Source organism: Mesoplodon densirostris, chromosome 7 (genome assembly GCF_025265405.1).
Source record: "Mesoplodon densirostris isolate mMesDen1 chromosome 7, mMesDen1 primary haplotype, whole genome shotgun sequence".
NCBI classification, from domain to species: Eukaryota; Metazoa; Chordata; class Mammalia; order Artiodactyla; family Ziphiidae; genus Mesoplodon; species Mesoplodon densirostris.
In genome coordinates, this window is record NC_082667.1 from 11,067,294 (window position 1) to 11,089,479 (window position 22,186).

Consider the following 22,186-nt stretch of genomic DNA (forward strand, 5'->3'; position numbering starts at 1 on the left):
TCAGCCAATGGGGAGTCCCAGCAGAGAGAGGAGGGAAGGAAGAGAGTGAAGTCGTGGTGTTTATCCTCCTGGTTCCCTCCCGGTGGGATCCCTTGGGCAGGTTGTGTCCCTCATCTGAAGGTCATTGGTCCTCTCCACGGGGTCACTTCTCCTTGAATTTCTCCTTCTGGGTCTCAGTGACCACTCTGTGGTCTTGTCTGCTCAGGCTAAGGGTGATGACAGCTCAGCTGCTCTGAGCTCCTGGTTACTGCATTAGCCTTTCTAAATAGTCCTTTTCTAAATGAGACCCCTTCAAACTCCTATTTTGAGCGTGCCACCTGTTTCCTGTTGGGACCCTGGCTGATACATGGCCTGAAGTCACCCAGCTAGCAAGTGCCCAGCTAGCAAGCTAGCAAGCCAGGATTTGAACTGTCTCCGAGGAATTGGATCCCTGCCTGGCAGGGATATTTCGGTTGGCAGAAACATAAAAGGAGGGATATGGCTAGGACCGTAGTGCTCATAATGGAGCTACTCTACACTTCTGGGTTCTCCTGCCCTTAGGTTGGAGCCATTGACCTCTAGGCAGAAGGACGTGTACCCACTGCTGGACCAAGGTAGATAAGAGGCAGTGAGCCTCTTCCATCTCTTCCTGCTCTGTTGTGGCCAAATTAGAGGCCCTGGGTTCCCGATGCAAAGACAAGGTGGAGGGGGACATTGACCCACCTTGAATTTTGTGCAAGAAGTGAGCCTTTCTAGTGTTAAGCCATGAAGATTTTGAGATGTACTTATTATCACAGCCTAGCCTGACCTGGCCTGACTGCTGCAGGGGCTGAAGATTCAGGCACGACTGCTATGCATTCCCAGCCTCACCTGAGAATATTCCATGGACTCACACCTAGATGAGCGTACACACACACACACACACACACACACACACACACACACCCCTGCAGACACAGCTCTCCTACAAGCATCCAACTGGGCTACTCCATCACTCAGACAGAAGTAATCAAGCATTTAATTGCCTGTCCTCACCAACTCCCCGGTTGGCTGCCCAGCCTGACCCCCTGAATGGGAAATGACTCAGAATTCAGAGCACAAACTCTGCAGCTAATGTCATAGAGCAAGGATTCAAATGCTCCCAAGTTAGGATTTCAGAATCCCGGTTCCCACAGCAACGGTCCTGGTGCTCCTGTGAAGTTGTTATTATTTCTACATGTGCTGGGGTGGGGAGGGGGATGGGACTGGGATGCTGGCTGCGGTGCGTGTGTGTGTGATTGTGGTGTGTGTGTGTGTATGTGGTTGTGACGGCGTGTGTACCATTATGTGTATGTCTCTGCGTGTATATGTGAGTGTGTATGTGGTTGTGACTGCCTATGTGTCTGTGGGGGCTCTCTACATGCCTCTGTATACTTATCTCTGGTCTGAGAAACTATTTCTCATGCATAAAGGCACACATGTTTTCTGCTAGATCAGAAAACCCTGGAGGGCAGGGCCAAAGGCTGGGTCAGCCCCATACCTCCAGAGTGCCCAGCACAGTGTTTGCTGATTGACTGAATGAGTGAAAGAGTGAGCAGGGGCCGCCAGCTCCAAGGACAGCCATTGCCGAGGCAGCTCATTGATACCAGATATACTCAAGGGTTTGTTTTCTGTGTCACAGGCATTTTCCTGTCCCCTATCCCAACAAGGGAGACTGGCTTCTGTGTTTTGACTTCTGTGCACAGGAACAGAAGTTACCTCTCAGCCTCCTTCCATCCAGGCCTCGGTTCACAGAGAACCCAGAGCAGGACCGGCACTTCCCAAACCTTGTTACTGCCTTTGCCTGGCCCTGTGCTTCAGACTTTTCTATAAATTTAATTCTCGTTTTTGCTGCAACAAATTTATTTGAAAAGGAGCCTTCACCCTATCCTGTGAATTTATTTTACAATGCAAAGATGCCCAAACGTAAAAGTATACATTGCAGTTTTTTGAACAGCAAACAATTGGAAAGAGTGAATGCCCATCTGTTGGGAAAGTTGCAGAATAAATATGGTCTATTTACAGCCTGGCATCTTATGCAGCCTTTATAAAGAATGAAATAGGCTTATACCAGTTGGAGAGATTTCCACACTCTGTTGAGTAAGGAAGCAAGATACGAAGAAGAAAATACAATATGATACATCTTTTGTAAAACAATGGCCAAAAAACCACTCTTATGAACTGGTATGACTATGTGAACATGGAGGGAAGTATGGAAGAACACAGACCAAGTTATGAAAATGGGTAAATTAGAAAGGTGGGTGGGAATTCCCTGGCGGTCCACTGGTTAGGACTTTGTGCTTTCATTGCTAAGGGGATGGGTTCAATCCCTGGTCGGGGAACAAATTTCCTGCAAGCCAAAAGATGGCAACCCCCCAAAGAAAAGGAGGGCTTCAAGGGAAGGACAGAGCAGGGCCAGCTCCGTGGCCGTGTGACCTGCACTTAAGTGTCCTGGACTTGGTTTAATGCTCCGCCGTTTCCATCTTGAAATTCTTAATAATTTTGGAACAAAGGGTCCTACATTTTCATACTGCACTGGGCCCTGCAAATTATGTTGCTGGTCCTGGGGGTGAGTCATGCCACCAGGAGAAAAGAGGCGGGAGAGAGAGAAGAAACAAGTGGTGCAAGAAAGAGATGAAAGGCTGTACTAAGAAAAATCACATATACAGATGATTATACATCATTTTATATAGATTCAATCTATATAAGATTAGGTACAGAGTAGATATGCAGAAAAACTAGGAAAGATAACAAGATAAATGGGCTTTTTGTATTGCTTGCCTAAAATACAAGGGAATTGTAAAAATAAGTATACTAGAAATAAAGCCAAGTTAGAAATATTGAAAGACATGTTGTCATCAAATAGAGACTCTTTGAGGAGATCAGCTGATCTCTGAGGATGACAGAGCATTGAAAATAAAATAATTAAATACCTTTTTTACCACTTTGTTCGGTGTTATGTAATGCTCAGTTCATTTACCACTTGAAATTCTCCTGTGTGCCCAGAAAACCATCTTGGGCTGAGCTTCACATTCTGGAAAGTTATGGACCAAGGGGGATAAGGGAGGGAGGGGAGGGTTTCTGACTGGGAGGCGAAAAAAGTTGGGAGAGCTACCCAGCACCCCCAAGGAAGGTGACAGCTTTTTTAGGCTGGTCCCAAGCAGAGTGGGGCAGGATGTTGGCTAGGGCAGCAAGAGGAAGATTCCAGGGGGGGATGAAGTGAAGGATACAGAGCGTGGGGCAAAGGAAAGCACTGCAGAGCCACCTTGCCAGGAACCCGAGAAAATGGACCACTCGTCCCGGGGAAAATGAAAGCCCTGCAGAGCCACCTTGCCAGGAACCCGAGAAAATGGACCACTCGTCCCGGGGCAAACGAAAGCACTGCAGAGCCACCTTGCCAGGAACCCGAGAAAATGGGCCTCTCGTCCCCTTCCTGGGTCACCCAGGCCCATGGGATTTCCCTCTAGCTTTTGGAAGGTGAGCGACACAGGGAGGGAGGCCAGACACTGAAGGAAAGGGAGGTGTTCTCCCAGCCAAGGCCCCAGCTGGCCAGCCCAGTGTCAGAGCAAGGCTGGCACGGAGAGTTTCCGGTCCCTGTAGGGGCTGTGGAATGCCAGCCTGGCCACACACCCATAGCGGGGTGAGATAAACATCAGCTACGGCTGAGGGCACCCTCGGCCCTGGCTCCATCAGGTGTGCCGAGGAACACGTAGGCGCGTAGTAAATGCTCACCCAGTGGACGATGGATGCAGAGATGCTGTATAGAGGGGAAGGCACGGTGGAGCAGGGCTACAGAACTATGGGGGGAGGAACCCACAAAAAGAACCAGTGGGGGGAGCATGGCAGGCAGCATTGGCCAGAAGCTCATCTTTCTCTCCTTAATATCAGTGCAAAGCGTCTGTGAGCACGTGTGTCAACAGCCTTAAAAACAAAAAGGAACAAACCAGCCCCTTTGGATCTGGTAATTCCACTTCTGGGAACCTATCCTAAAGAAACGGTCCAGAATACCACACTACACAGCGGTTAGTGTCCACGCATCGGAATTGGGAAGTTCTCGATTCTTTTTGCTAGCTGAGCCCCTTTCTAACTGTGTGACTCAGGCAAATCATTGACCTCTCTGAGCCTCGGTGGCCCTCCTGTAAAACGGGAGCAACAAGCACCCATGTTGCGGGCTCGCCATGAGGATTAAGAGAGATGGTGTAGGGCTTCTCTCGTGGCGCAGTGGTTGAGAGTCCACCTGCCAATGCAGGGGACGCAGGTTCGTGCTCCGGTCCGGGAGGATCCCACATGCCGCGGAGCGGCTGGGCCCGTGAGCCATGGCTACTGAGCCTGTGCGTCCGGAGCCTGCGCTCTGCAACGGGAGAGGCCACAACAGTGAGAGGCCCGCGTACCACAAAAAAAAAGAGAGAGATGGTGTAGCCGGGGCGCCCTGAGTGGCTGCCTTGTTAGACAAAAAGCCTGCGGCCATGTGGCTTCTAATAGTTAAAAAACAAAAACAAAACTGGAGACAAGGAGACAACTGAATTGTCTAAAAGGGATCAAAGGATTGGTTAGGGAAACACAGCATATTAAAATTATTTGCAAAAAAAAAATTTACCAAGAGTTTTTAAGGATGTGAGGGGGAGACCATGTTGCCAGGTTCAGTGATGGAAGCAGGATACACAGTTCTCTCTCCCCAGGGCTCCCCCCCCAGCCTTGGCTTTAAGCTTCTGAAGGTCTTCCAGGACCCAGAGGCACCCAAGTTCAATGCCTCGTTCTAGCTTCTCATCATACCCTGGGCTTTTCCTCTGTGACCCCAGCCACAGGTGATTACGTATTTTATTTATGAGCAGTTTTGTGGCTGTCAGTCCCACTGAATTCTGAATACACACAGTCCCATGTGTACCCCAAGTCCCACAGACTCCCAGTGCAGTGGTCTCCCAAGTTGGCCCGGCTGCTGCTCCAGGGCACTGTCGGGCCGGGAGTGGGGTGTGCCCCTCTCCAGGATTGGGACCAGGCCCCAGGAACTGCAGTGCCCACAAGTTTTTGGAGTGCCATGGGACTGTTGGCTGGGAGACCACCACGAATTGTGTTCATGCAGACCAGCCTTTCGTGTCCTGAGCAAGGATGACGAAGACTAGTTGAACCCAGGAGGACCTGCCTCCCAGGCTCTAGCTTGGGGCCCAGATATTCAAAGAGGGCCGCTGTCCAGAAACATCCACTGGCCCCTAGTCCTGAGATTCACTGGGTGGGCACTGGACTGCCACTCCCAGTTTGCAGACAGGCATTTGGGAGACAACCAGATGGGTAACTAGTGTCCTATTTCCATTCCACACCGATGGGAGCCGTTACCCATCTCAGGCATCTTGAGTCCGAAATGTAGAGAGATAAGGGAAGGACTTTGTGATTCTTCCCATTGCTCTGATGGGGAAAGGGGAGGCCCCAAGACATGCCAGGTACCCACCACAACTTCCTGGCACAGCTCAGCGATATAGCTGACATGTATTCAGTACTTGCACATACCAGGCCTTTTCAAAATACTTTAGATGAATTAACCAGTTTAATTCTCACAGCAAGTCCACAAAGTGGGGAAACCAAGGTGCAAAACAGTTTAGCAGTAATTTGCTCAAGATGGCACAGCAAGAAAATGGCAAAGCTAGGATTCGAACCCAGGCTGCATGGTTCAAGAACCCACACTCTTAACCACTGTACTCCACTGGGTTGGAATCCAACATCCTGGTTTCTGGTTCAGTGGCTGACCATGCCAAAGGCGAGGGGCAGGGAGCTCTGACAACCCGGGTGGTCTTCCAAACTCCTTCCAGCTCTACCACACTCAGCCAGCCCCGAACTTAGATAGCCCACCTCCAAGAGTGATACAACTCAGCACTCAGTCAAGCCCCAGGGACCAATTCCCAAAAGGGCCCTGACTCTAAAGATGCGCAGCCATGAGGAAGCTGTCCTTCCCTAGGTCAGGATCCCCTGAGATGGCATTCTGCCCGCCACCCCACAACAAGGACAAGATGAGGCCTGGCAGCCCAGCCATGAGCTGCTCCGTCCCTTCCCCACCGACTCTCCCACACAGGCTGGCTCCGGCACTCCCTGAAGCCGCTTGTTTCAATTCTGAGGCCAGAGGAGAAACGGGTTACTTGGAAGAGTCAAGGACTAATAGCCCCAGGGAGTTTAGGGGGAGGAGCCCCGAGTGGGCGGGTGCTGGGCCTACAGCAAATGTTTTTCTTTGAAAGACCCTCTTGAGGTTGTTGATGGAGAGCAATTGTTTTTTAAGCTTAATACTAGTTTTGGGGGCTTCGGTGGTGGCGCAGTGGTTGAGAGTCCGCCTGCCGATGCAGGTGACACGGGTTCGTGACCCGGTCCGGGATCCCCGTGAGCCATGGCCGCTGACCCTGCGTGTCCGGAGCCTGTGCTCTGCAACGGGAGAGGCCACAGCAGTGAGAGGCCCTCGTACAGCAAAAAAAAATACTAGTTTTATTTACTAATAGCTAGTGATCTTTAGTGGAACAGTAAACCTCTGAAATGCTTTTTGGTTTTTAATTTTTATTTTATATTGGAATATAGTTGATTAACAATGTTGTGTTAGTTTCAGGTGTACAGCCAAGTGATTCAGTTATACATATACATATATCTATTCCTTTTCAAATTCTTTTCCGGTTTAGGTTATTACAGAGTATTGAGCAGAGTTCCCTGTGCTCTACCATAGGTCCTTGTTGGTTATCTATTTTAAATAGAGCAGTCCGTACAAGCAGTCCGAAACTCGATGGAGAGCAATTGTTAAAACAACTGGAAAGAAAAGACAAACAGTCTATAATTCCATTAAAATTGGAAAGAAGCAGAGCGCTGGCTCGCACAGATAACTTATGACTTGATTCAGAGGGAACAGCAGTGTCCTGTCTTTGAAGGGACTTGGAGAGGTTAGGTGGAGTTTATTTTGTCGCAGAGACTGAAGCTGTCCTGGGGGCTTGATTGGACACTGTGGTCCTCACTTCCAGAGGTGACCGGCATCAATGTCTATGTGACTAGACCAGGCTGTACCCACTGGGGACTTTCGAAACCCAGGAAGGTTGGGCTGACTTCTTCCCCCTGGGAACCCAAGAGAAAGTCAGCAACTTGGTGTCTTAGGCTTATTGAACTTATTTTACAGGATTTTTGTTTGTTTGTTTTCATTCTCTCTCATCATACCTAGGAAGGGCTTAGGGACACAAGGAAAACTCAATGCACAGGCTATGGACTGAATGTGTATGTCTTCCTAAAAATTCATAGTTTATTAATATATGAATAAATTCATATTCGAAGCCCTAATCTCCACTGTGATGGCGTTAGGAAGTGGGGGCTTTGAGAGATAATTTGGGGTAGATGAGGTTATAAAGATGGAGCCCTCGTGATGGAAAAAAAAAAAAAAAGGCAAGAGACATAAGATCTCTCTATTGTGTGAGGATACAGCAAGAAGGTGGCTGTCTGCAGACCAGGAAGAGGCCCTTACCAGACACAGAAGCTGCTGGCACCTTGATCTTGGACTTCTTAGCCTCCAGAAACGTGAGAAACAAACGTTTGTTGTTTAAGCCACAAACATTTAAACCACCCAGTCTATGGTATTTTGCTATAGCAGCCCAAGCTAAAGCAGCACGTGATTGACAGAGAAAAGTGATGACAAAGGCTTCAAGAGTCCCAGCCCCAAAGGTCCTCAGTCACTCAGGTCAGAGAAATCCAGACTTTTTAGCTTGTATGTGTCACCATATTATGTAACAGAGGATGCTCACCTGCATGACATCCTCCCTACATGCCAGATTGAATTCCCCTCCTTTCCATCACCAAACCCAGGGGAGGTAACAGACAAGAGTTCATGATCTGCAGTGAGAGGAAACTCCAAGATCAAATCAAGGTTCACCACTGGCTTTGGGGTACGATCTGCTTCTGGAACTCCCCTGCCTACTCTCATGCTCAGGAAAGTGAGGGCGTGTGAGCGACGTTTTCCTGAAAGCTGAGAAAAGAGTCTATGGCTGTTCTGCATTCAATTCCATTAACACTTGCTGAACTTGTACCACTTGGTGGTGCCTGGAGTAAGTATTAGGGAAGTAAGCGTAAATGGGATGATCCCAGGAGTAGGAGAGTCCACAGCCTTCCCAGCACCAATGCATCAGCTTCACAGTTGCCACTCCTGGGAAATTTTTTTTTACTTTCAAGTTTTTTTTGTTGTCTTCTCAGATACTAATAAAAGAACAGACATTTAACCAAAGAAGACATACACCTGGCCAATGAACACAAAAATGTTCAATGTCATGAATCATTAGGGAAATGCAATCAAACCATAGTGAGATACATCTCCACACTTTTTTTTTTTTTTTTTTTTTTTTTGCTGTACGCAGGCTTCTCACTGTTGTGGCCTCTCCCGTTGTGGAGCACAGGCTCCGGATGTGCAGCCTCAGCGGCCATGGCTCACGGGCCCAGCCGCTCCACGGCATGTGGGATCTTCCCAGACCGGGGCACGAATCTGTGTCCCCTGCATTGGCAGGCGGACTCTCAACCACTGCGCCACCAGGGAAGCCCCATCTCTACACTTTTAAAACAGGTAATATTCAAAGTACTGATCATACCAACCAAGAACCGGTGAGGAATACAGGGGGACTGGACCGTCCCCATACTTTTGATGGGAATACAAATGGGTACAGTCATTCATTTAGAACAAGAAACCATATGTTCGTATAAAGAATGTTATGTACATGTTCATAATAAACTTATCTGTGATAGCCAAACTGGAAACAAACAGGAAATTCTTTTTTCATGATTTAGAATGGAGACTTTGGGGACAGACAGAATAGTGATCCGAACCCATCTCTGTCGATCACTAGCTGTGTGACCTTGGCAAAGTCACTGAGCCCTGCTAGACTTCAGTTTTAACCTGGCACTGAGCATAATACATAAGCCACATTGGATCGCTTTGAGGGGGTGCATGGATAACATATGTAACATGCTTAGGACGTGGTACATGGCCACTGCCATTATGTCTCCCCACCCTGCTTTCTTCTGTTCAGTCCCCAATAGACATAGGAGGGCAGCTGGCCATTGACTATCTATCTATTCATTCATCCCAGGCATAATGATGGCTCTGAGGGTGCCTCAGTTTTCTCTGCAAAGGGACAATTCCAGTTCTCCCAAAGCTGCCTTCTTTCCTCTTGCCTCCCTGTCTTTCTTAGGAAGCTTAGCAGAGCCGCCTCACACTCACAACTCGCTATTCCCTTCCTTGGCTCTACAAACATGGCATCCAGCATTCCTAGAGATGAGATGTGGACTGAAGTTGCCATGGTAACAGGAGTTCCTCTAAAAGCAAAGGCTCCTGTGGACCTGGCCCCAAGGCTTGCTCAGGTTCCCATGCCAGACTCTACCTTCTTTGCAGCAACCAGATGGTAAGATGGGATACCATCAAGCATAGAGAATCATGAGCAACTCATGATTGAGTTGCTCCAAGTGAGCTCAGCAGGCCAGAGACACTGGCCTTTTACAAGCCCCATCTTCTTGATCTCCCGTAAGGATTCAGACCATTGCATGCAGGAGATGGACATCCAGGTTCCTCCTCTAGAATTCCGATTCAGTAGGTCTTGGATGGGGCCCTAGCATGTGGATTGCGTAAAACCGTCTACCAGGTCTTGGGCAGCAGAAAGAGCATGGGATTGGAACTGAACAAGCCTGGGTCTGAAAACCAGCTTCTTCCTTACTATGGAAACCTTGGGCAAATCTCTTCATATGCCCAACTTGTCTCCCTCACCTCACAGGTATAAAAACCTCACAGGACTGAAACAAGATCACACAAAAATCCAATACCTGGCCCCAGTAAATAGCGAAGAAGATCCTGCAGAATCAACAAGGACAAATGTATATATGTGATAGATGTGTGTGTGCATATGAGTAATAGGCAGTAAAAGATTATAAACAAGATACACAGGATGATCATATTCTTGTAAATACAATGCATAGAAAAATGGCCAAAGAGACCTCATAAAGTTGAGGATGCTGATATCTTGACTCCAAAATGATACTTTTCTATATATAGCTTAGAAAAATATTTGCTGGCAAGTTCACATGCAGACATATACAGGGATTGTCACTGCAGCACTGTATGTAATCAAAGAAAATTAGAAGTAATCTAACAGTTCATCATCAGGAAATAATTAATGATACTGTGTTATATTTATAGACTGAATTATTTTGTTAAAAGAATGAACTAGATCTATATCTATCCAGTTGGATAGATCTTTGAAACATATTGAGCAAGTAAAGTAAGCTGTAGAACAATACATCCAATATGATACCATTTATAGAAAATATGGCACATGTACTATCTATTGGGTATTGATATATATTTATGTAATAAAAGTATAAAAACATGGAAAAGAAAGGTACACACACCACACCTTGGAGCGTGAGTGCTCTGGGGAGGGAGGGATAAGGAAATATTTCAGCAGCATCTGTATGGTTTTCTTCCTTATTAAAATAGATCTGAGCAAATATGCAAAAATGTAAACATTTCTTAAATCTGAGTGGTGGGGATGCCTAGGAGTTGTTGAAACACTCTCTGTACTTCTGTGTGTTTTTCAATATTTCTCTCTAACAAAATGCCTGGAAGATTCTATAACAGGGTGGTAACAATAGTTACCATTACAGGTAAATTTCTTTCTTTGTTTTCCTGTAGTTGCTAAATTCTGTACTATTTACATTATATATAATTTTAGTGTTGAAAATGAAAACAACAGTTTTTTTAAATGACAACATATGTGAAAAAGCCTTTGTAAATTGCTTGAATCATACCAATGCTCCCTGCCAATGAGTCTTGTATGCTTACATGGGTTTTTAATAGTTTTAAATTATTTCATCCCCATCATGATGCTCAGAGGAAGGTATTATTATCCCCATTTTAAAAATGGGGAAATATAGGGTCCAAGAGGTGTGGAGGAACTTTCCAGAACAACAGGGCTCATAAGAGGCAAAGCAGGGGAACTTCTCTGGTGGTTCAGTAGTGAGAATCTGTCTTGCAATGCAGGGGACGCAGGTTCAATTGCTGGTCGGAGAACTAAGATCCCATATGCCACGGGACAACGAAGCTTGTGCGTCACAACTAGAGACCCCGAGTGCCACAACTACAGAGCCCATGTGCTCTGGAACCCACTCGCCACAACTAGAAAGAAGCCTTTGCGCCACAACTAGAGAGAAGCCCACGCGTCGCAACGAAAGATCCCGCATGCCACAACTAAGACCAGATGCAGCCAATAAATAAATAAAGGCAAAGAAGGATTTGAACCCAGACAAAGGGTTTCCTGGGCTGCCTTGATTACACCTGTTCAGGAAGTTACTGCAAGAGAGGTGACCTTTGGGCCAGGGCTTGGGGTCTAGGAACATTTCATTGGGGCAGAGGGAGCAGATCCATATTTATTGAACAGAGAGTTTTATAGACGTCATTCAGAAGCATCATGATGACCCTGTGAGGAAGTGCTATTATGAAACCCATTTAACTGACAAAGAGGCTCAGAGAAATTGTTACTACTCCAAGGTCACAGAGCTTGGTGGTGAAAGAGCCAGAATTCAAATCCAAGCCTGTTCCCCAGATTCACTCTTTCCACTGTGTCGGGCAGCTTCCACAAGTGAGAGAAGGCAGAGGGGCATTTTGGGTAGTGGGTACAGCACATGCAAAGGCCTGGAGGCAGGACAGGGCCTGCTGTGTTAAGCTAGAAACTCAAGTCTGTGAAATTCAAGAATAAAATCCCCCAGAGTTTGGCCTCTGTACGAAGGGCAGGGCTGGGTTTCTGGGTTTCAGTGGAAGCTGAAATTCTGCTGGGCCATGCAGGATTTTCCAGGGGGCCCGTCCCCACCCACTGGCTCTCAGGAGTGACTCTGGTTCGAAGTCTCTGATAGCTGCTGGAGCAGCAGTTTCTGGGTGAATGAACTTGAGTGTGGGCAAGGGGTGAAAATCCCCCAGCTCTCAGGGGTGATGTTGACACCTTCCTGAGGTGGCCGAAAGCCCCCTTAAGAGAAGGACCCCCTTAATATCAGGCATCTAGCAGCTGTTGGAAGTCATCATCATCATCCCTCCTGGGAAGGAAACACAGCCCTTCCCAAGCAGGCTGGGACCAGAATGACTCCTGGGACGTAGGGACCAACCCTGGCTCAGCTGCCGTGCCCATCAGCTCCAAGGGGCCCCTCCCCTCTCACCACCCACCTCCTCTCTCTAAACAAATCCAGGCCCAAATCCAGATTCAAAGGGGAAACTGGGGAGGCATGGGGGATGTTCAGCCTGAATCTCCACGGCCACCTTGTGTCCTTAGCAGCTGAAGGCCGGCAGCAGCCAACGGCCACAAGGTCAACCAGGTCCATGAATTCATGTTCAGGAAATAAATTTGGGTTCCCTGGGAGGAGGTAGCATGTGTGTGTCCCTGCTTTACATACAGCACGCACTCTCCTATGACTCTCCGTTGGGCCCACTGAAGTCTCAGTTTTCCAGGTAAGAAACCTGAGCGAATTGCCCGAGGCCACAGTTACTAAGATGCGGAACCAGAATTCAACTTCTGGTCTCTCTAAATTCAAGCCCTCTTCTTAGCTCTCTGGTGATACGGTCACCCCACACTCCCCTCCATAAGTCACGTCTAGGGCACTTCTGAAGTGACTCAAAATCTTTCACGTTTCTGCCTATCTTAGCCCTTAGGCAGGGAGGTGCCATTCCTTCCTTCATTCATTTGTTCCTCATTCTTGGCCAGACTCTGGGCCAGGCCCCAAGCCATGGTAGAGGACGAAGATATACTCAGAGTTGATTATGACAAGGTAGAAGTGCTATCCCAGGGGTCAGAATAAAGTGCTCTGGGAAGAGTAGAGGTGAGAGGGAATCATTCTGACAATTGGGAGGGGCCTTAGAGGATGAGTAGGAGTTCTCAAGGATGAGAACATGATGGAGAACAGGAAATATCCGAGCCTTTGCCAAACAACCTGGGAGATCTAACTTGTACCTTTCCAGGGGGTGAGCGGGCTCCGAGGAGAGGTCATGTGGGGCAGTGACCTACCACCCTCCATGCCACCCTTTCTCCCCACCAGTGGCCTGACACCACAGGGCTTCCCTCCTTCCTTGCAAAGGTGCTCGAGCTCTGACTTAAATGCTGGGAAGGCATTGTTGCTTTCTCAGTCCCTGAACCCCAGCAACAGGTAAGATCTCTGGTCAGTGTCTCCCCCTCCGGTGTCTAAGGAGGCCTTCACACTGGGGCAAGGAGAGAGCCAACTGAATGTTTGGTCAATGCCAAAGTATGATGGACCCTTGGGAAGCTTTGCAGAGGTTTGAGGTGGGCATTCTAGCTCTGGCAACCAGCACCCACTGCTTTGGGGTGAGGGTCTGGCTCAGCCAACAGACCTTCCACCTACTCCCTCCCTGCCGCATCCTGCCCTCCCAATCCACCCCTCTGGCTGGTGACTCTGCTTCTAAACTCCAGAGTCCTGGGGAGCAGAGAAGTCAAGAAGCCAGCCACCTCCATAGGGTTGGGGGCAGCACGGCAGAGCTGGAAGCAGGTGGGCTTTGGAGTCAGACAGATGTGAGTTTGAATCCCATCTCTTCCTCTTAATACCAGGATCTGGATTTCTTTTCTTTTTAAAAAAATTTTTATTGGCATATAGTTGATTTACAATGTTGTGTTAGTTTAAGGTGTACAGCAAAGTGAATCAGTTTTACATATACATATATGCACTCTTTTTCCTAAACTCTAGTATCATCAGTGACCTTTGTCCACGTAAGCGGTGATGTTCATAGCCACCTCCTGGGGCTATTGGGAGATTAAAAGAGAAAATGATCGTCATGGGGCCTGACTCTTAATAGCTATTTGGCAACACGCTTGCACAATCTTTAATGCAATTCTGAAGCCCCAGATACCCCTGGATTTTTCATAACTCTGTGGGTGGCCTTCCTGACCTGAAATGATGCCGGCTTGTCCGTGGTCTTTATTTATTCTACATGGTGTGAAAAATCATATATTTTGTTGCAGAAATGTTAAGGTATTTGGTTACAGGGGCTGCTCAGGCCCCTGCTGAGACATTACATAACATAAACATGTCACCTCTCTAAAATCCTAACATTCTAGATTCTGATTTGAACCTGGCCCCAGAGATTCCAGAAAGAGACTCAGGGCCTGAAATGGTTTCCTGTCTTTCCCTTGAAGGAGCAGCTGTGTGGATGAGTTCTTGAAATTTAAGGCCAGAAATGATGACCTAACTTCCCCCTTTATCTTCTCCTTTCCTCACCTTCCCCAGTGGAAACCCTCCTCAGAAAAGAATCTTCTTCCATTAACCAGTGAGGAAAAGGCAAGCAATAGAATAATGGGCAAAAGGCAGGAAGAGGCCCTTCACAGAAGAAGAAACACACAGAGCCCTTGAACATATGAAAAACACCCAGCCACACAGCCGCAGAGGAAAGCAACGTCAGGCCACAGGGAGAGACTCTTGCACAGGCACTAGATTGTCGACAATTAAGAAGGGTGGTAATATGGAGAGTTGGTGAGAATGGGGAACAGTAGGGACTCTGTACATTGCTGGGGGGGGTGCGTGGAACAAAGCCGTCACAACCACTCTAGAAAGCATTTCCATAGTCGTGACCCAGAAATTCCACTCCTGAGTCATGTGCACACACACACACACACACGCGCGTGCACTACTATGGGCTGAATCGTGTCCCAGCAAAACAGATATGTTGGAGTCCATACCTCCCAGCACCTCAGAATGCAACCTTGTTTGGAGATCAGGTCTTCCCAGAGTTAAAATAAGGTCACTAGTGTGGGCTCTAATCCAGTATGACTGGTGTCCTCATAAAAAGGGGAAATTTGGAGGCAGACGTATGCACATAGGAGGGCAGAGATGGGGATTTGTTTCTAGAAGCCAAGAAATGCCAAAGATTGTCAGCAAACCACCAGAAGCTAGGAGAGAGGCGTGGAACAGATTCTCCCTCACAGCCTCAGAAGGAACCCACCCTGCTGACACCTTGATCTTGAACTTTCAGCCTCCAGAATTGTGAGACAATACATTTCTGTTGTTCATGCACCCCTTTGTAGTACTTTGCAGCCCTAGGAAACTAAGTCACACACGTACCTGCAACAAAGGTCACCTCTGGGAGGCAAAAGCTGGCAAGAGCCCACAGCTGCTTCTAGGGAGTCTTGGGAGAGAGGAGGAGGGGAACCCGCAGGACGGATCGATGTGCTGGCCTTCACTTCCAGATCGCCAGAGTCAAAAAATCCACAAGTGCTTTGTGGGACTGAGTTTCATGGCTACATGGACACGTGGCTGGAACTGAGCCAGCCCCCACAGATGCAGGTGATGAAAAATGGTCTCTAAAGATCTTCACGGGGGGGCTCTAGAGTCTATCTAGAGAGCGAGAATTGGGGAGTTGACGTTCCGGTTGTACCCATTTCCCCTCAGAGAGGTTTGGAAACTTGCCCAAAGTCACAGAGAAGGTGGTGCGGCCTGGGATCCCATGCTGGTCTCCGAGACCCCAGAATCCACGTTCTCACAGCCGTTCTGACAAATATTCATCATAACCAACACAGTGCCCTTCAGCACACCCACCTCTGCGCTGATGCGACTAAACGCCCACGACGCTACAGAGACCTACACACTCCCTCCCTCAGGAACGAAAGGCCTCACTGTGTGCGCGTGCTGGGTGAGATCTCTTTTAATGTGGCTGTTATAACATTCTTACAGTAAGGATGACTAATGTTTACATCGTGTCTGAATTTTCAGCTGGAACCAGGTGGGAGTGACAAGGAGAGATGGTAGAATTGAGACCAGCCATTGCTATGACCTTGGGTGAGTCCCTGTCCCCTCTGCCCTCCTCCGACAGCCCCTGATGTGAGGTTGCCAAGAAGACCTTGCTTCCCTCCCTCACAACACAGCCCCGCTCTCCCCACTGCCCCCCCCAAACTGCTCTTTCCACCAGTTAACGCAGTATATCCCACACCAGACCAATTTAAGATCCAAGATTAAATAGTATTGAATCACACAGTAAGCAGATGATTCCTTTTCCAATTCTTCAGTCCTGGGGATTACAAGCCTTTAACAAAGGGAGAGCTGACTTGGGTTTGGCTGTCAGGCTAATGAATGACGCAGTTGTTCTGAGTGTCTTATCTGTTTATATAGATATATTCAATTTATTGAAGCAACACTGGTCTGAGATATATGAAACCTAGAAGATGTCTAGGTTTAAATAAACTTACTTAGGCTTACATACAAAGTTGATTTTATAAAAAAATATTTGTTAAATAATTGTATATACATAAGGGCAAATCAAATCACATCCTTTTATACTTAAAACTCTCTGATGATTTCCCATTTCCTTTGGATTAATTCCAAGCCCGTACGTGATCTGTTTTCCCTGACACGTGTCAACCTCTCCATCTCCATCTCCTCCACTCTCCCCTTCCCTCTGTAATCTCCTCCAGCATGTGAAATTCACTCCTGCTTCAGGGCCTTTGCACCTGCCATGCCCTCTGCCTGGAATGTCCTGCTCCCTGATCTTGGCACACCCAGCTCATCCCATCAATCAGATCTCTGCTCACGTGTCATCAGAGGCCTTACCTGGATCCCCATTCCAGTCTCTCTGTCTTCCTTCCTTTGCTCTATATCCCTTGTTGCACATATTCCTCTCTGAAATGATACTATATTTTTTTGGTAGTCATTTTTTTAAATTAATTTTTATTGGAGGATAGTTGCTTTACAATGTTGTGTTAGTTCCTACTGTATGGCAAAATGAATCAGCTATGCATGTACATATTTCCCCTCTTTTTTGGATTTCCTTCCCATTTAGGTCACCAGAGTGCGTTAAGTAGAGTTCCCTGTGCTATACAGTAGGTTCTCATTAGTTATCTATTTTATACATAGTATCAATAGTGTATAGGTGTCAATCCCAATCTCCCAATTCCTCCCATTCCCCCCGGCCTTTCCCCCTTGGTATCCATACATTTGTCTTCTACGTCTGTGTCTCTATTTCTGCTTTGAAACGATACTATTTTTTAAACGTTTATTCATTTGTCTGTTTTCTCCACTAGAATATAAGCTCCTTGAATTCTGGGACTCTGTCTTACATTCTCAGTGGCTAAAAACAGTGCCCAGCACGTAATAGGAGCTCCACAAATGAATGGCAGGAAGCTGTGAAGGTGGAGGGAGGACGGGCCGGGGAGCAGGGAGGAGCCCCGCCAGGCTCCACAAGGAAGCAAGGCAAGATGGCGGCCGTCAGAGGCTCAGCCTGAGAGCTCACTCTTGGCCCTATCAGCACCAGCCTTCAAGACACTGAGCCAGCTGGTTCCCACTCACTGAGCCAGCAGAGAAAGCTGAGTCGGCCACTGTATCTGTAAAACAATGATGGCGTCACAACATCACCATCAAGAAACTATCATGATAATAACTGATTCAGGCCAGAATCAGCCATAATACTATGAGTGGGTAAAGGTTTGAAGGGAACCAAAAAATTTACGTATTCTCAAAGAATCTGCCCACAAGAGACATATTTATTACAAAGGAGAAGAGTGACTTTACCTAGCAGACGTCACCTTAGCCAAGCAATCAGAGTTAGACCGTGGGTAATGGGACAAGCTGATACCATGTCTGAGAAGGACACAACTTCACTTCTGTGATACTGCTGCTAGAAACAACCCAACTAATCATGAGGAATCATCAGACAAGCCCCGCTGAGGAACATTTTACAGAATAACTGGCCTGTACTCTTCAAAGTGATCAATATCTTGAAAGAAAAAAATCTGAGCAATTGGTCTAGATTAAAGGAAAATAAAGAGAATGAAATGCAACACATTCAATGGAATTTTCTTTTGCCTCTAAGGCAAATTGTTTTGGAACAATTGGCAAAATCTGAAAAAGTTCTACAGATTATTTTTGTAGCAATGTTCATCATCTGATTTTGATATGTGTACGGTGGTTACATAAGGGAATGACCTTATTTTTTTTTTAAGACATGTTGAAGTATTTAGGAGAAAGGGAAGTTACGTCTACAACCTACTCTGAAATGGTTCAAGAAAAATGTAATAGACAGAAAAATAGAGAAAATGATAAAAATATTACTAGTCTGGAATCTGAGTAAAGAGCATATGGAAAATCTTTGTATATTTTTGCAACTTCTCAGTAAGTCTAAAACTGTGCTGAAATAATTTTTTTTTAAATAAAACTAAACAAAACAGTCGGGGAGCCGTTGAGATGGTGGAGGCAAAGTGGCTGCAGGAAGCCAGCTCCTCGCCTCACAGAGCTGATATATCAGAGCCCAGGGTCAGCTGTGCTCACCTCAGACCCACGTCAGACCACAGCCCTCTCCTGCCGTCTCCACATCGAGGCGGGGGGCGCTGAGGACGCATCTGTGGGCACAGGCCAGCGCCACACCCTCTGGGTAATGTGGGGAAGGGGCCCCGGGCAGAGCCTGCAGACCCTTCTCACCCCTGCTCCTGACCTTGGGTGCCTCACTCCCCATTTTGCACCTCAGTTTCCTCCTCTGACAAATGGGTAGATGTCAATGACTGGCAGCCCTCTGGGGATGGAGTCTTCCAGCTCAGATACTGCTGCGGTATTTCTAGAACCTCATCTGGAGAGTGCAGCACATCTCTCCAAGGAGTTTGATTCATTTGGCAAGTGTGTTTACTTAGTTTAGCTGAAGGAAAGAGAGGAAGGTGGTCTCGCTGAGCAGAATGGGGAGCAGATGTCCTCCCTGTCCGGGACATGCTTCTCCACCTCTGCCCCCGCCCCAGCCCAGGTCCCAGGCACCCCTTCTGGAAAAGATGAACATCCTAGCAAACATTTTATTGAAGTGTAGAGAAAATCTTTCCCCAAGCGCCATTTAGGCAGAGGCAGCTGGCGGGGATGGGTTGGTTGGTGCCCAGAAAGTGACTCTGGTCCCAGTTCTGTTGGCAACTCGCTGTGTGGCTCCAGCTTTCCAAGCATCACTTTGTGCTTCTGCAAGATGGACAGAGCTGTGCTTGGCTTTGCACACGGCTGATGACACAGTGATTTCACCTCTGTGCTCTCCCTGGCTCGGGGCTCAGTAGGTGACTTCCAAACTGGAAGTGGGGCACACAGATGGGATCGCCAGGACACCTTGAGAAGCTCTCAGCTCTGAGGATCCCCCCTCACTCACACAGCCTGTGTCCCTGCACAGCCCTGGCCCCCAGCTCCGGGTGCAGACTCCCTGGGCTCTGCTGGCCCTGCCAGGAAAGCCCAGCCCAGCTCAGGGTCATGATAGAGCGGTCGGGGGTGTCCTGGAAACTTACAGGCTGGAACTTCTAATGTGCCCTGCCATCTTCTAACACTCAGTGGAGATCCGGGGGCAACCCCCTTGCAGGGGAAAGTAAGGGGGTCACTTTCCCATTATGGTACCCTAATCCAGCATCTCCCAAGGGCTCCGCAGCCGCCTCCTCAGCCCCTCAGCCCTGCCTCCCTGCCCAGCTTCTTGGAGGCTGTCTCAGCTGCCACTTTCAGGCAGAGGCAGCTGGGCCACAGGAGTCTACAAAATGGTGGGCGGAAACCCGGGCTTCCCTCCGCGAGCTCCTGCCCTGTCCCCAGGCCTGACAGTAGCTGTGGCCATGGGGCTCTTTGGCGCCCAAGAAGCCCCGTGTTTCCCCAAGTACTTCACAGCCATTGTCTCATGGAGCCTCATCCCAGCCCTGGGCTCTGGAGGTTGCCACTGACCCCACTTTATGGCTGGGGAAACTGAGGCTGAGTGGAAGCTTGGCCAGGAAGTGGCTTCTGACACATAAGTTCCTTCACGGGTTTTTTCACCCAAGTTCCATGACAGCCCAGCTGTTGGTAGCTGAGGTGAAAACTCCCCAGAGAATGGGGGACCTTTCCTATAAAAATCTTGAGGTGGCTGGAGTTCCAAACCCCGCCCATCTTCCAGGGCTGGGGAACAGTGGATTTGGAGTCATAAAGTCAAGTTAAAGATCTGGCGCCTATTAGTTAGCTGTGGGTCTTGTTAAAAACAAGACAACAGGGCTTCCCTGGTGGCGCAGTGGTTGAGAGTCCGCCTGCTGATGCAGGGGACACGGGTTTGTGCCCCGGTCCGGGAGGATCCCACATGCCGCGGAGCGGCTGGGCCCGTGAGCCATGGCCGCTGAGCCTGTGTGTCCGGAGCCTGTGCTCCACCACGGGAGAGGCCACAACGGTGAGAGGCCCGCGTACCGCAAAAAAAACCATAAAACAAAAAACAAGACAACAGGCCCCAAGTGGAGTTGTTTATGCTAAAGCCCCACATCACCAAGCCGAGACTTAATTATGGTTTCAGCTCTCCCAGAAATGGAATCTTAAACCAGTCAATCAGGAATCACCTGACCAGCACTAGTTAGGTCATCTGCCTGCTAGACCCCGCCATCCCCTAAAAGAAGGTAACTTTGAGATAACCAGCAAGGACAGCACAGGGAACTATACTCAATATTTTGTAACAACCTATAAGGGAAAAGAATCTGAAAAAAAATAAATATATATGTATGTATAACTAAATCACTCTGCTGTACACCTGAAACTAATTCAAGATTGTAAATCAACTATACTTCAATTAAAAAAAATAAAATTAAAATAACGATAAACGACAAAAACAAAGTAACTTTGCAGTAACCAGTCTGCTTTTGTGCCTAGTATAACTTTCTTGTTCCTACTCCCTTCTGCGTATAAAAGTCCCCTTTTATACCTGTCCTTTCTATCTGCTAGATCGTATGCCGCCTTTTTGAATCGATTTTTGCTCAGTTTAAGAATTTTAATATGCCTCAGTTTATCTTTTAACAGTCTATTTACTGTGCCATCCAGGAAAAGTCACTTCACCTCTCTGAGCCTCAGTTGCTTAATCAGTAAAATGGGGGCAATAACTCATACTTCACAGGGCTGTGATGAGGAGAAGACAGGTATATGAATTTACATCTGTTGGCCTGGCGAATGTAAATGTAAATGTACGGTTTGTGTGGGCCTTCTCTGGGCCGGTGTCTGTGCCTGGCATGCTCACTGCATCCTCATGGCACAGCAGTCTGGATGAGTCAGCAGAAAAAGAGCCTGGAGCCCAGCTCCTCTGGGAATTGGGGCCCTACCTACCCAATAGGCCTTAGACCATGCTCTCCAGATTCTGCTCAAATGGGCCCTTTTGCCTGAAATGCCTTTTTTTCCCCTTTAACTTTTTATTTTGAAATGATAGACTCACAAGAAGTTGCCAAAATAGCACAGAGAAGTCCCATGCACTCGTCTTCCAGCTTCCCCTGACAGTGACCTATTCCGTAACTACAGTAAATTACCAAAACCAGGAAGTTGATACTGGCACAACACGACTATCTCACGAGCCTTTGCATGAACACATTTAAAAAAATGTCTTCGTGCCTAGGATGTTTTTGCCATCTTTCTTTTGTATGCAAAAGCCTTCTTATCCCCCGTGTCCAGCCCCTCTGGGACAGTGATGTCCCCCTCTCTGGGAAGCTCAAGCTCTCCCTGTTCTGACTCCTGGCTCCCAGAAATAGTGCAGCCCAGTGATGGAGAACATGGGTGTTGGAGATCTACAGACATGGATTTAAACTCAGCATCAGACAGTAGCTTGGGCTAAAATACAGAACTTTCTGAGCCTCCATTTCCCCACCTGTAAAATGGAGACGAGTGCCCCAGTGTCAATGTAGGACAGGATAAGCATGGCTGGCGCTTGGAGAATGTAAGTCCCCTGCAGTGGATGGTGGTTATGGCTGTCATCGGATTGCACCTGTTGTCACATCTATCCCAGAATGACCCTTGTATGTTTTGCCACCTTCCTCAACATTTAATATGTTCAAGGTCAAACCTTCATATTCTCAGTGCCAGCCCCGGACCTGGCACATAGCAGGTGTTAAATAAATTGTGGGTAGATGGAGCCCCTGCCAGGCAATCTTTCCTTTGGCTCACTGTGTCTCTTCAGCTTCACTTCATTCATTCCTGGCCTGGGTGGGCAGGGTAAGTACACAGCAAACCCATGAAGGCTGGGCTTTGCTGAAAGAGGCAGCCCATTTGCTCCCATCCGATCCTGAGAAGTCTTCCATGGGGTCCCAGGACCCCAGAGGCCCCTTGGGGCTGTCCCTGGATGCAATGTTGAGGCTGCAAACCCGGGAGGGTACAACACCTTGGGGAGATGCCTCATCCTCAGAGGGAACCCCGAGGGCAGCCAGCCAGGAGACAGGCCGGGCCACTCTTT

At 47.9% G+C, this 22,186-nt stretch overlaps 1 protein-coding gene across 1 annotated transcript in view; it reads right to left on the bottom strand.

The window, feature by feature from the left end:
- Window positions 1-22,186, bottom strand: part of CD6 (CD6 molecule) — a 40,518-nt gene that overhangs the window by 12,854 nt on the left and 5,478 nt on the right. The gene's annotated exons all lie outside the window — the stretch shown is intronic.